The 12,527-nt window shown below is 36.4% G+C and overlaps 1 long non-coding RNA gene across 8 annotated transcripts in view; it reads right to left on the bottom strand.

The window, feature by feature from the left end:
* Window positions 1-12,527, bottom strand: part of LOC140526808 (uncharacterized) — a 340,835-nt gene that overhangs the window by 60,977 nt on the left and 267,331 nt on the right. The window lies entirely within an intron of this gene.

The raw sequence follows: 12,527 nt of genomic DNA, 5'->3' as shown, positions 1-12,527 counted from the left end.
CAGGATCCTGTCTCCATGGTTCCCATATGCCAAGGACTTGCCTTTCCCCCAACCTCACCAGGAGTGTAAGCCAAAATCTCTGGGGGACTGGCCAGCCCCTCTTCTACATTAACCACATCTACCAGTTGGACAGGACTCTATGCCACACCCCATCTCCCCCCAAGCGAATGTTCCCCATGGAAAATTATTCCTGTTATGGCTTTGAGTAGCAGACTGGGATGCAAGCCCAAGTCTCCTGACTCCAAGTCCAATATGCTTTGCACTACCATGTGACTGCTGCCCTGAAATAATGATTTTGTACATAGCGGGCCTAAATAGCCGTTGAAATGAATTTAGTGTGAAAGTTCTCTCGCAGACATGTACATGTGACAATAGAATGATAGATGCCTTTAGCACAATATGGATTGATAGATGCATATGCTTAGTAATATATTAAGTCTTCTTTCCAGGAGAAAATGAAGAAGGTTTACCTTTGGGAAATTCTATTTTGTTTCCTTTTGAGAATCCTGATACAAAGCATCTTTGGCTAAGGTCTTCACTGACTTCTGTTTCTTTGCCTGTTCTCCCATTCCATCCTAAGTCCTCTTTCCAAAAAAGCTTCTCTTCTTGCTAGATCATTAACATCCATTTCCAGTTCCCAGACAGCAGCCATTGCCCACTCCAGCCACATAAGCTTCTACAGGCTCAGAACAATGGCTATCTGTTCCCTCTTGTGAGATTTCCAGAAACAGGCTTTAGAGTTCTGCTGTGTGTTTATCTTTCTTCATACTCCCGCAAGCAGCCCCTCCATGACTCATACATATACACAAAGCCAAAGGCCCTGAATGGTTTGTTTATTCTTCTGGGCTACATGGCCCTGGGCTGGGGTTCTCGGTGTGGGCAACAGATCAGAGAATCTGGGGAAAGGTGCGTCATTTTACATGGATTCAAGTACAAACAAAATTGCATCTAGTTAGGTTCTGCCTAGGAATCTTTAAGGAAACTCAGAACTAACCATGAAACTAAGTTTTGGCTACTATCTCAAGCTATACTATTATGCTTTGTATTATACTTTTGGGGAAAAAAGTGCAGACAGGGAAGCCATTAGATAGATACCAATAGATAGACAGACAGACAGACAGATAGATAGATATATAGATAGATAGATGATAGATAGATGATAGATAAAGCCAGAATCATTCAGTACTTTACATGTGCCAGATACCATGCTAAGCACAGGGGGTACAAATACAAGAAGACGAGACAGTCCCTACTGTTGAGGAGCCTCCACTGGAATAAGGTACCAAAACACATAAAGCAGAAACCACTCAGAGTGGTCAGTTGGTTTGTTTTTAAGATTTCTTAGCTCAAGACCTGAAGCAAGTGCTCAGAATACAAAAGATGCTCTGTAATTGTCTACTGTTTGACTGATTAAACAGTGATTAAATAGTACAATGAAGAGGACAGGGCAACTTGGTGGTGCAATGGATAGACCTTCAGGTCTGGAATCAGGGAGAGCTGAGTTCACATCTGGCCTCAGACACTTACTAGCTGTGTGACTCTGTCACATAACCCTGTTTGCCTCAGTTTCCTCATCTGTAAAATGAGCAGGAGAAGGACATGGCAAACTACTCCAGTATTTTTGCCAAGGACACCCCAAATGGGGTCACCAAGAGTCAGGCATGACTGAAACAACTGAACTATAACAATAGTGAAGGGAACAATGTTCCAGGACCAAGGAGTCTTGGATTCTGGTGTAACCTCTTCCGTGAATTGGATATGATAGTAGACAAGTGACTTATAATCTCTTTGATGGACAAAATGAATTAGAATAGTTGGTCCCTTAAGGTTCCTTCCAGCTCTACAGTTAGGTGACATCTACTTGCTATGTTACCATGAGTCATGGAGAAGAGAGTTCCTTGATCAATTTGATGAACTTATACTCTGCTGAGTTTTTGCTTAAAATTGGATTATATCTTATGATAAAGGGTATTGACACATTCCTGGGTGCACCCTAGATTAATAATTCTTAGCCTAAGAAAAATTTTTAAATGTTTTGATAATAGTATTTCAATATAATTGTTTTCTTTTGTAATTCTATATATTTTGTTTTATGCATGTAAAAATACCGTTGTGAGAAGGGGTCCAGAGCTTTCACCAGATTGCCAAAATAGTCCTTGCCACAAATAAAAGGTTAAGAAGCTCTCAGTCTAGACAGAGGATGAATTATAGTGACTGAGTCCTGTCACCTGATGGAATGTGTGAGAACAAACCCTGTGTATTGATCTGTAATATGTAGTAGGGAGACAACTTTTTGCCTCTTTTGTCTTTTAGCAAAGCAAGGATTAGACCGAGGGGGGAAAAGAGGCAGCCAGGGAAGAATGAATAAAATAGCCTTACCCCTGACTAAAAACCATTAGTGAATGCCTTGGAGAAAGGAACATGAGAGCTACATATTCTCAATGACACAGCAGTTGTCAGTCCAGGGAATCATATAACCATAACTAAGACACAGCAATCTTATCAGTCCAAGACACAGCAAAGTTGGGAGTGAGAAGGATTGAGGGTGTAGTATCTAGAAGCAATGGCATTCATTCTTTTGACTACATGGCAGAAATGATGGCTGTTTTTCAGTGCCCAAGGGAGGGAAGCAGCTGGGCAATGGTGGGATATTGAGAGTACTTGGAGAGGCAGTAGCAGAGGCTCGTGAGACATCAATTACATCCTAGTGGCTTGGGGGCCACTATGAGAAGTCTGAGAGTGTACATTCCTATACACTACCAGGATCTAGGTTTCTATCTGAGAAGAAAAAGTTCCTGAGAGTTCTTGAGTAAATCAGCTTACACAGGAGTTTGCACATGTTGTAGAGGAGTAAAAGAAGACGATAGCCATGATACAGAGTAGGGTGGGAAACCTGTGAGCTTGAGGCCACGTATGGCCTTCTAGGTGCTTGGGTGTGGCCTTTTGACTGAGTTCAAATTTTACAGAACAAATTATTTTACTAAGGGGATTTGTTCTGTAAAGCTTGAATTATGTCAAAGGGCCATGCTTGAGGACCTCATGTGGCCTTGAGGATGCAGGTTCTCCATCCCTGAATAGAAAAACAATGGGTATTAACATTGCACTATACTGTTAGAGTGAATGATTTGTATATATTAAGTACAATGGGAAGGAATACTATCTATCTGCCAGGTCCCAAGTGCATGTCCCTTCTGGCATACATAGTGCAACACTCAGGGTATTATCATGAGGCTGACTGTCTATATGAGTTTCAATAGGGTGAAAGTGGATCTCATTGGCATGTCAGTGTGCTAGCTAAATATCTAGCACCCCAAAGGTGTTTCAGATTCAATAGCTGATATGTGATCAAGAGCATGTGGTTACCATGTTCCTTGTCTTGAAACAGCTATTAATGCTTTCTGTGTCCTCATGCACCATGATCCCAATCTTATCATAGCTCTGCTGAAAGATGGGGGTATGGGGGTGGGAGAGAAGTCAAAAGGGATCAAAAATCACTTTGATAGTAAAAAGGCATGGCTTCTCCCAAACCATCTTCCCATAAGAGTGACAACCAATCAATTCATCTGTAGGGAAGTTTCAGTCACTAATACTCATCCTTCAGGAAATGCTGAGGGGCATACACCTATATCCACCCACCCATAAAATGCAATCAGTGTTCCACACAGAGACTCATTAGTCTGTGAACTGATCAAGCTGATCAAGAAACTTCTGTGATCAGTCTATCTTTATTATATTCAGAGAAATCTTATTTTAAATATGAAGCATTTTATTTTATATTTATATACAATATATTTATATTGTACGAAGCTTCAGAGATGGTTTTCTTTATCTCACTTAGTTTTCCTGATCATCTATGCTAAAGAAAAGGGAAAAGAGACTCTGATAAAATTACAAATCACAAATAATCCAATAGTCACATGATACTCAACTAAGAGGTGGGAAACCTGATTTCTTTTCCTGACTATAAGTGATCTTGGCTAGTTAATCAGCTAATTAATCCATCAGCAAGCTTTTACTTAAAACCTACTATGCACCAGGCACTATTCCAGGCACAGGGGGATACAAGTACAAAAATGAAATCACCCATTCCTTCAGGGAGCTGATTAAGAGAAAAAAACATGTCCATAGAAGATGTATGTTGCTCATCTAAGTTGTGTGTATTTCACATGGGTTTATCTAAATGAGGCTCCAGGGTAGGCTTTGAGAGATATTTCTGGAATTGTACCCTGAAAGGGAGTTAAAGAAGAAACCTTGAGGCTGGCCAGTCTGATATCCTCAGAGTGGGGTACTGCTGTTCAGTCATTTTTCAGTCCTGTCCGACTCTTTGTGAGCCCATTCAAGGTTTTGCGGGTTTTTTTTGGCAAAGATGCTGGAGTGGTTTGCCATTTTCTTCTCCAGCTCATTTTACAGATGAGGAAACTGAGGTAAACAGAATTAAGTGACTTTCCCATAGTCACACAGCCAGTACATGTCTCAGACCAGAAGTGAATTCAGAAACATGGGTTTTCCTGACTACAGGCCCAGCACTCTATCCACTGTACTACCTAACTACCCCAGAGGGCTACTAGACTAAAATTATATCTCTGTGGCCCTTTAAGTACTGTTCATTTAGGGGAAATGATTTTTTTAGTTTTGAGTCATTTTCTTGGAAAGTATTCCTCAAAAGGTAGGGGGTTTCAACCTATAAAAGAAGGTTTGCATCTTTCCCACAAAATGCTTCTTACACCAAAGACTGTGACAAACAATGAAGAATACAGCTAAATGGGAATTTTAGGGGAGTTTTGACACACACACAGGCCAGCAGATGGCACAGAAAAAGTTTAGAAAGTTAGAAATGCACAAAACATATGTACAGTATCGTATAATATCAACATTTTATCTTTTAATACTTTAATAATTCAGACTACCTCTCTGGTACAGAGTGAGGGCCAAAAATTTTTATGAGTGTTTTCCAGATTAGGGGGCAGAGGCCCCCTAATCCCATCATGAGGAAGGGATAACTGTGTATTCAGTTACCTAAGCAAATAGTAAACAGATATTGGAGAAGTTATATAGATTAGAATATACCAAATAATACACATGGTGAGCTCTCATACTAGGTATAAAATGTCTCAGTTCAACCAAGAGTCCTGAAACTCACCCATGAGTAAATCTCTAGGGAGGTAAGCTAGACATCAAGGACATATTTCTTCCACAAGTCTACCTTTCAAGTTCTGCGCTCTCTCTCTCTCTCTCTCTCTCTCTCTCTCTCTCTCTCTCTCTCTCTCTCTCTGCCTCTCTCATACACACACACACACATACATGAGCTTGAAAACACATACATATACATATATATAGAGAAAAAAAATCTAATTTAAAATTTTAATGTTATACTTATTGAATACATTGAGTTACTTTATAGAACTAGACAAAGGAATAATAAAAATTCATTTGGATTAACAAAAATTCTATAGTCTCAAAGAAAATAATGAAAAAGGTACAAATGAAACAGGCATAGTATTACTATTATTTTTATTAACTTATAATAATCTAAAATATTTGTTACTAGATAATTTAATGTTTGGACCTGTGATCATAATTCTTTCTATGATATAGTCCATCAGCACCAATATAATTCATAATTTTAGAGACTATATGGAATTTAAATGATTTACCCAGTCAGACAAGCAGTTTTTTTCTGAAGTCAGACTTGATCCCAGATTTACTGACTCTGAGTCTGGTTTTCTACCTGTTATATCATGTTTTCTCTTAATGGTGGTTGACAAACAAAAACATATTTCAGTGGAACAGAAAACATACACAAGAAACAGAGCGTTTGAAAATAGTAGCTTACTTAGGGTATACAAAACTCAAGAACATGAACTACTGGAGGATTATATTTTTCAAAAATAACTTATGGGAAAATTGGAAGTAGTTAGGGAGAAATTAGGTTTAGACTAATGTCTTCTATCATATGTTCCAATAAGCCCCAAGTGGATTAATGGCAGACATGTAAAAGATAACAGCATTAACAAAATTAATTCCAATTATTTATTTATTTAGCTTTTAATATATAGAATAAAATAAGCATTTCACTAAAGTATAATAAAAAAAGTTACACAAGAAACTGCAAAGCTATTATGTGCAACTTGCTATTCCTTTTAAATAGATAATAAATATATATTTATATGTATAGATACACATTTATACAAATAAATATGTATTTATACATATACATAAATTTACATCTCTATAAATATAAAACATAACTAAATATATAATAAAATTATCAAGTAAATTTTTTTGTTTTTCTTTTTTCCCTCCCCCCACCCTAGAGATGGCTACCATCAGGCTCAAACATATATATATATACACACATGTATGTGTATATATATATATGTAATATTTCAAATCATTCTATGCATACCTTTATTTATCAGTTCTTTCTCTGGATGTGGATAGAGCCTTCCTTCACATGTCCTTTGTAGTGAATTTGGTTATATATAACAGTCAAAATGATTTATTTGCTCAAAGTTGATCTTAAAACATTACTATATACAGTGTTCTCTTGGTTATGCTCATTTTACTCTTCATTATTTCATTCAAGTCAATCCATGTTTTTCTAAGCTCATCAAGCTCATCATTTCTCATAGCACAGTAGTATTCCATCATGATCATATTGCACCACTTGTTCGGCCATTCTCCAATTGACAGGAATTGTCACAATTTCTAGTTCTTTGTCACCCCAAAGTGAGCTGCTTTTAGAATATATAGGTTCTTTTTCTTTTTCCCTAATAGTCCTTGAATTAATGAAATTAGAAGAGCATAAAATCAGATAGTTTTCATAACTGACTAGAAGGAGAATTTTTAACCAAACAATGCATAGGAGAGATCAAAAGAGAAGATAAATGAACACTTTTGGCTCCATATGATTAAACAAGTGTTTGCACACGTAAAATCAACATAGACAGGATAAGAGAAAAAGAAAGAAGGTGAAAAAAATTCTCTACCAAATATCACTGATAGTTTGATATCACTGATAGATATATAGGAAGCTAACACAAATAACATCGAGTTATTCACTAATAGATAATAATAACAACTAAACTTTTTATAGTGCCTTGAGGTCTGCAAAGCATTTTACACATCTTATCTCATTTGTTTTCTTTATCCATAACAACCCTGTGAGGTGGGTATTGTAATTATCCTCAATTACAAATGAGGAAACGCAGTTTGAGTGAAGCGATTTGCCCAGGGTTGCACACAGCCAGTAAATGCTTGTCAGAATTTAAACTTAAGTCTTCCTCATTCCAAGTTCACTGTTCTACCTGTTATATCACCTAGTTGTTAATAGATAAATGGGGAATGGAATAAGTAGTCATTTATAATCTGCAATGTGCTAGGTATTGTGAAAAGCACTTTATAAATATCTCATCTTATCCTCACAACAACCCTGGGAGGTAGGTGCTACTATTATTCCCATTATACAGTTGAGGAAACTGAGGTAAGGTGAGGTTAAGTGAATTGCCAGGGTCACACAGCTGGTAAGAGTCTAAAACCAGATTTCAATTCAACTCTTCCTGACTTGAGGTCATTACTCTATTTTCTGATTTATCTAACTGCCACCAAAGCTGTCTATAAGATATTAACAGCTTCAAGCTCTGAAAAATATAAATAACCATATGAAAATATATCCAAATTCATGGTAAGAGAAATGAAAATTAAAACGATCCTGAGGCTTCACTTCATATCACATAAAACATGGGAATAGTTAAGGTTTGAGAATCTGTGAGAAGGGTAAGCTAGGAACTGGTTCAATCACTCTGGACATCTATCTGAATTGTGCAAGCCCAGACACTTGACACTTGCTAGCTTTGTGACCCTGGGTGAGTAACTTAACCCTGTTTACCTCAAAAAAAAAAAAGAAAAGTAGACCTTTGATCCAGAAAATCCCATGACTGGGTTTTTACATAAAGGAAGATGGATATTGAAACAATGGTTCAACATATTCCTGGCAGAACCCTTTCTGGTAGTAAAGAATTTGCAACAAAGAGGAAGTCTGTCAAAGCCTGAGGAAAAACTAGTATTTGAATGTAGTAATTGTATACTATTGCACAGTGTAGGGGAAAAATGAGAAGATGAGAAATTCAGAAAATTGTGGAAATCTTCGTATTAGCAGTGAAATAAGACCCAAAAGAACGCTATATACAATATCTGTGATAACGTAGATAAAAAGATAACTAAGGGGTAGCCAAACTCTGATTAACTGGGGGGAAAAAATGAAGATCCCAGAGAGCAGACAATTTAACATACTTCCCTACTCATGGAAGAAGCAAAATGTTTTATAAATTATCTGCTATGATCACTAAATGCTTCTGCTTAATTGTTATCTTTGGTCATAAGAGTATGTTCCATGTGCGGCAAGCAGAGGGTTTTTTTTTCTTCCCAGAAATGACTTTAACGTAGAGACAAGTTCAATAATAAAACATATTAAAAGGAAAAGAGATTGAAAGAATTAACTACATATCTTGTTTATTTGTCCAAGGTAAAATGAGCAAACAAAACTGAGTTTGCAATAGTACAGGGGTTCTCTCTCAAACAGTATCAGCTGTGTGACTTTCTCTCTTAATCTGTCTCTGCCTTAGTTTCCACACCTATAAAATTAGGTTAAGCACAGGACCTACCTCACAAGATTGCTGTGAAGATCAAAGGCCATATGAAGGGCTGTGCAAGCCTAAACATTCTATATAAATGCCAACTCCTTTTATTATTGTGTTAAAGTAATTTCTATTCTTTTACTTTATTATTATTTAGTTTAATTACTGTATCATTATCGCTTCTGCGTCTTGTGTATTTTACTTGTTTCATCGATTCATTTTTTTCTGAGTTTTTAAAAGCATTTTCTCATAGTTTTAATGATTAATGCTTTAAAATATATTTTGAGATTTGGTAATATAAGGTCCACCACTTTCCTATTTTTAATAATGTTATTTTCACTTGATCTTTTTTTTTCTCCAAATGAATTCTGTTGTAATTTTATTCATTTCTATCAAGTAATACCTTGGCAATGCAATCAGCATTGAACGAAATCTGCAAATTAATTCATGTAATATTATCATTTTCATTACATTGGCATGGCTTATCCATTTACAATGACTAATTCTCCAATTATTTAAATTTTCCTTTATTTCTATAAAAAAAGTTTCATAGTCATATTTATGTAAGTCCTGAAAGTGCCTTGATGGGTTGGTAGATGTTTTTATTAACAAAATTGGAACATTTCTGTGTCATCCTTGCTTGAAGCCAAGTTAAAACTTCCATCTATCATTCCAATTTTTATATATGTGCTGCCAAAGCAAGCACCAAGTTAAATTTTTGATAGATTCCATCAACTAGTCATTGGAACAGGCACAAAGATTATTTAGAGATAGTGCCTGCTGTCAAGGAGGATAATAGTGGTTTAGATAAAGCCAAAGGCAATACACTGATAATGGGCCATGGGTCTGAGTTTTAAGAAGCTTTTGAGGGTACCTCTCTAAACTTTGAGGGAGATGTCAAGAAGGATAGTTAGGCTTTTCCATAAAAGGTTTCTTGGTATCACTATCAAAAAAAGAATATGAGTTGTGATCTAAGTATCTTGGTATCCAAGTCTGACTCAGTATCATACAGAATCATAAAGATGGAAAAGCTTTTGGATGCCATGTAGTCTAAATCCCTGCAAGGGATAAATTCCCTCTACTACACTGCTGATGAGTACATTTCTGTTTAAATATCCCCTGTAATGAGGAGACTCATTACCTCATGAGGCAACCCATTTCCTTTTCATCTTCTGGTAACTCTACTTGTTGAGAAATTCTACTGTTTACTGATCCCGGAAAACTCAGTTTTTCTCTTTAACATGCTTCTGATGCAATTAACAATCCTGCTTTTTTCTTTTGAAGTCAACCTAGAGCATTTGTTCCATGTGGCTAATGTGGTGTTTGTAAAGACCACTGAATAAAGTTCTGGAGCCCTATACATATCCCGGAGTCATCACAAGCTCATCAAATCTGATGGAAATCTGTGGCATGGCCTGGAATCCTCCCAGCCCCACCAATTGCCTCTGGGTTCTGGGTGACAGAGAGGCTTTTCCCAGAAAATAGAGTCATAAGTTAAGAGGAAAGAAGTCTCACTACAGGTGTGACTACTAGAGGAAGGAAAAGTTTCCTGGGAGAGATTCAGAAAACTACAGAAAAGGGAGAAAATACCTCCAGGATAAAGCTACTTCCACCACTGTTTTTGCTGTGGTGAGGGTGCTGGGTAGAGGATTAAGCCCCTACAGGAGGAGGAGGACAAGACAGGAGGAATTAATCCAGGAAGGTGCTTTGTAGACCCTCTAGATTCCCTTCCCTTTAGCAAAGACCTGCTCAAAATAACCTTTTGATGACTCTAAGAGAAGAGGCAAACTGATCAGTGGTGCTAAATGTATTGTCTTAGTTTGGAACATTATGAATGACTTTTTAAAAATGAATGCTTATTGTTAAACTGGAGATATCTAGAGGATTCGAATGGGGGCCCAGGAAGACAAGATACTTCCAGATGATCAGCACCAGCTAAACAAGGAAAACATCCAATCTCGCTAGGTGACAAAACACATATAGAGCTCTACTAGCAGGAGATAGTCTCAGTCTTGGAAGAGATAACCCTCAGGACAAGTTAATAAGAAGAGTAGGGCCCACTTAATGTTACCTGATAGATTTTCTCATATTCTTGCTTTTGTCATACACACTAGTATACTTAGAGTCTCTGCTATTTGCTCCCAAGTCCTTGAAATATGAACCTACTATAGTCTTAAGTGAAATTATTTTAAATAATGGTTCACATTCATATAATGCTTTACAAAGCACTTTTCTTACAACAGTTCTGTGACATAGGTAATGGGTTTCCATTTTATAGATGAGAAAAATCAGGAGAGTCCACAACTTGCCCACAATCACATGACTAGTAAGAGATTTTATATCTAGGGTAAGAACAATCCCATCTTAGTTAAATCCTCCCTATATGAATCGTTGGTTAGTACACTGTACCTGGGCAAGACTGGAACCAAATGGAAATCTAGGGCTGGACGAGGAATGCAGGCCAAGGATAAGGACCAGGAAAAATAAAAATGGGAACAAAAATGGGGAAACATAAAACTAAAAAGATTACATAAAAACTAATTAATGAGACAAGAAAAAAATCATTTCCCCATATCTTTTTTTTCCACCATAAAGTGATTAGACATTCTCTGTTTGACCTTAGTGGAAGTTACAGGAAAGGAATTCATGCTTTGGGTAAGGGTTTTCATATACTCAGGTAATATACAGCCCTAACTAAACTTTAGTTAATGTTTTTCTCTTATTTTCTAGGGTTCCAGATAAAGAAATACTATTTTAAGTCTTGAAGATTATTGCATTTTTGTAAAAAAAACACATAGAAAAGAAAAGGAGGTTTGGAGAGTGACAACGGCTTTTAGAACTAAAGTGCTGAATTTAATATATACTTGAAAAAAACAAGCTATATGTAGTAATTTCATATTAGGTAATCTTTCTATTCTTTGTACATGGAGAAGTTTGGTTGATGTTTGCCAAGTTCAGAACAGCAAAAAATGTAAAATCTTGAAAGAAAAGATTGCTGTACTTTGTTACTATGCAGAATGGATTTAAAAGAAATATGTGTAACTTATCACTTACACTGAACAGTTTGTGCTTTTTGATAAGTGCTAGGCAATAAATCTCAGAAAAAACATAATCATTTTTTTTAAACAGAGAATGATCCTTCATCTAGTAAAACCATAATTGTTCAACATCAAAGGGATGGTATCTGAAATTGACACTATCAGCATATCATTTTGGCAGTTCCTTAAAGATCTTTCTTCCTTGACTGAATCATGTTCCCTCCCAACAGTCAGTTTCAGGTACCTTTTAACCTTAATTACATAACACAAGCCCACTTAATAAAAATAACATGATGAATTCAAGTAAGCTTACCAGTAGATTATTTTTCTGACTGAGTTGAGTAAAAGTACCCTCTCTTCTGTCGCCCACCATGCCAAGACCAAGTTAACATCTTAATCTTTTACTTGCATCAATGCTTACCTTTAGGCTTTACTACTATTCACAAAATAGTTAAAACATTAGAAATAAGGATCTGTGAGTATATTTGTGATAATTTTAGATTTTATTTAGAGATGAAAGATGATTCTTATAAGCACAAATTATCCATCCCTGCGCTACACCTTATTTTATTTTCTGAAAATAATAAACACTCCAAGATGTTACCATGATCTGAAAGATTGGAAGCTTCATAAAGACAGAAACAATTATCATAATTACCTTTGTGCCTTTCCCAGAGTCACTGATAGCAGAATGCTTGATAAATAAATGATTCCTGATAAGTGGCTATGGAATAAAAGCATTTTCTTGCTTGCATAGCATTAGTCCTCATTAATATTTCGTGAAGATATATCACATAAGCCAAATTAAGCTCCTCAGGAAGCAATGGAGTGCAATATGTAGAAAACATGTAAT

The sequence above is a fragment of the Notamacropus eugenii genome, chromosome 2 (genome assembly GCF_028372415.1).
Source record: "Notamacropus eugenii isolate mMacEug1 chromosome 2, mMacEug1.pri_v2, whole genome shotgun sequence".
NCBI classification, from domain to species: Eukaryota; Metazoa; Chordata; class Mammalia; order Diprotodontia; family Macropodidae; genus Notamacropus; species Notamacropus eugenii.
This window is presented reverse-complemented; position numbering and strand designations above follow the sequence as displayed.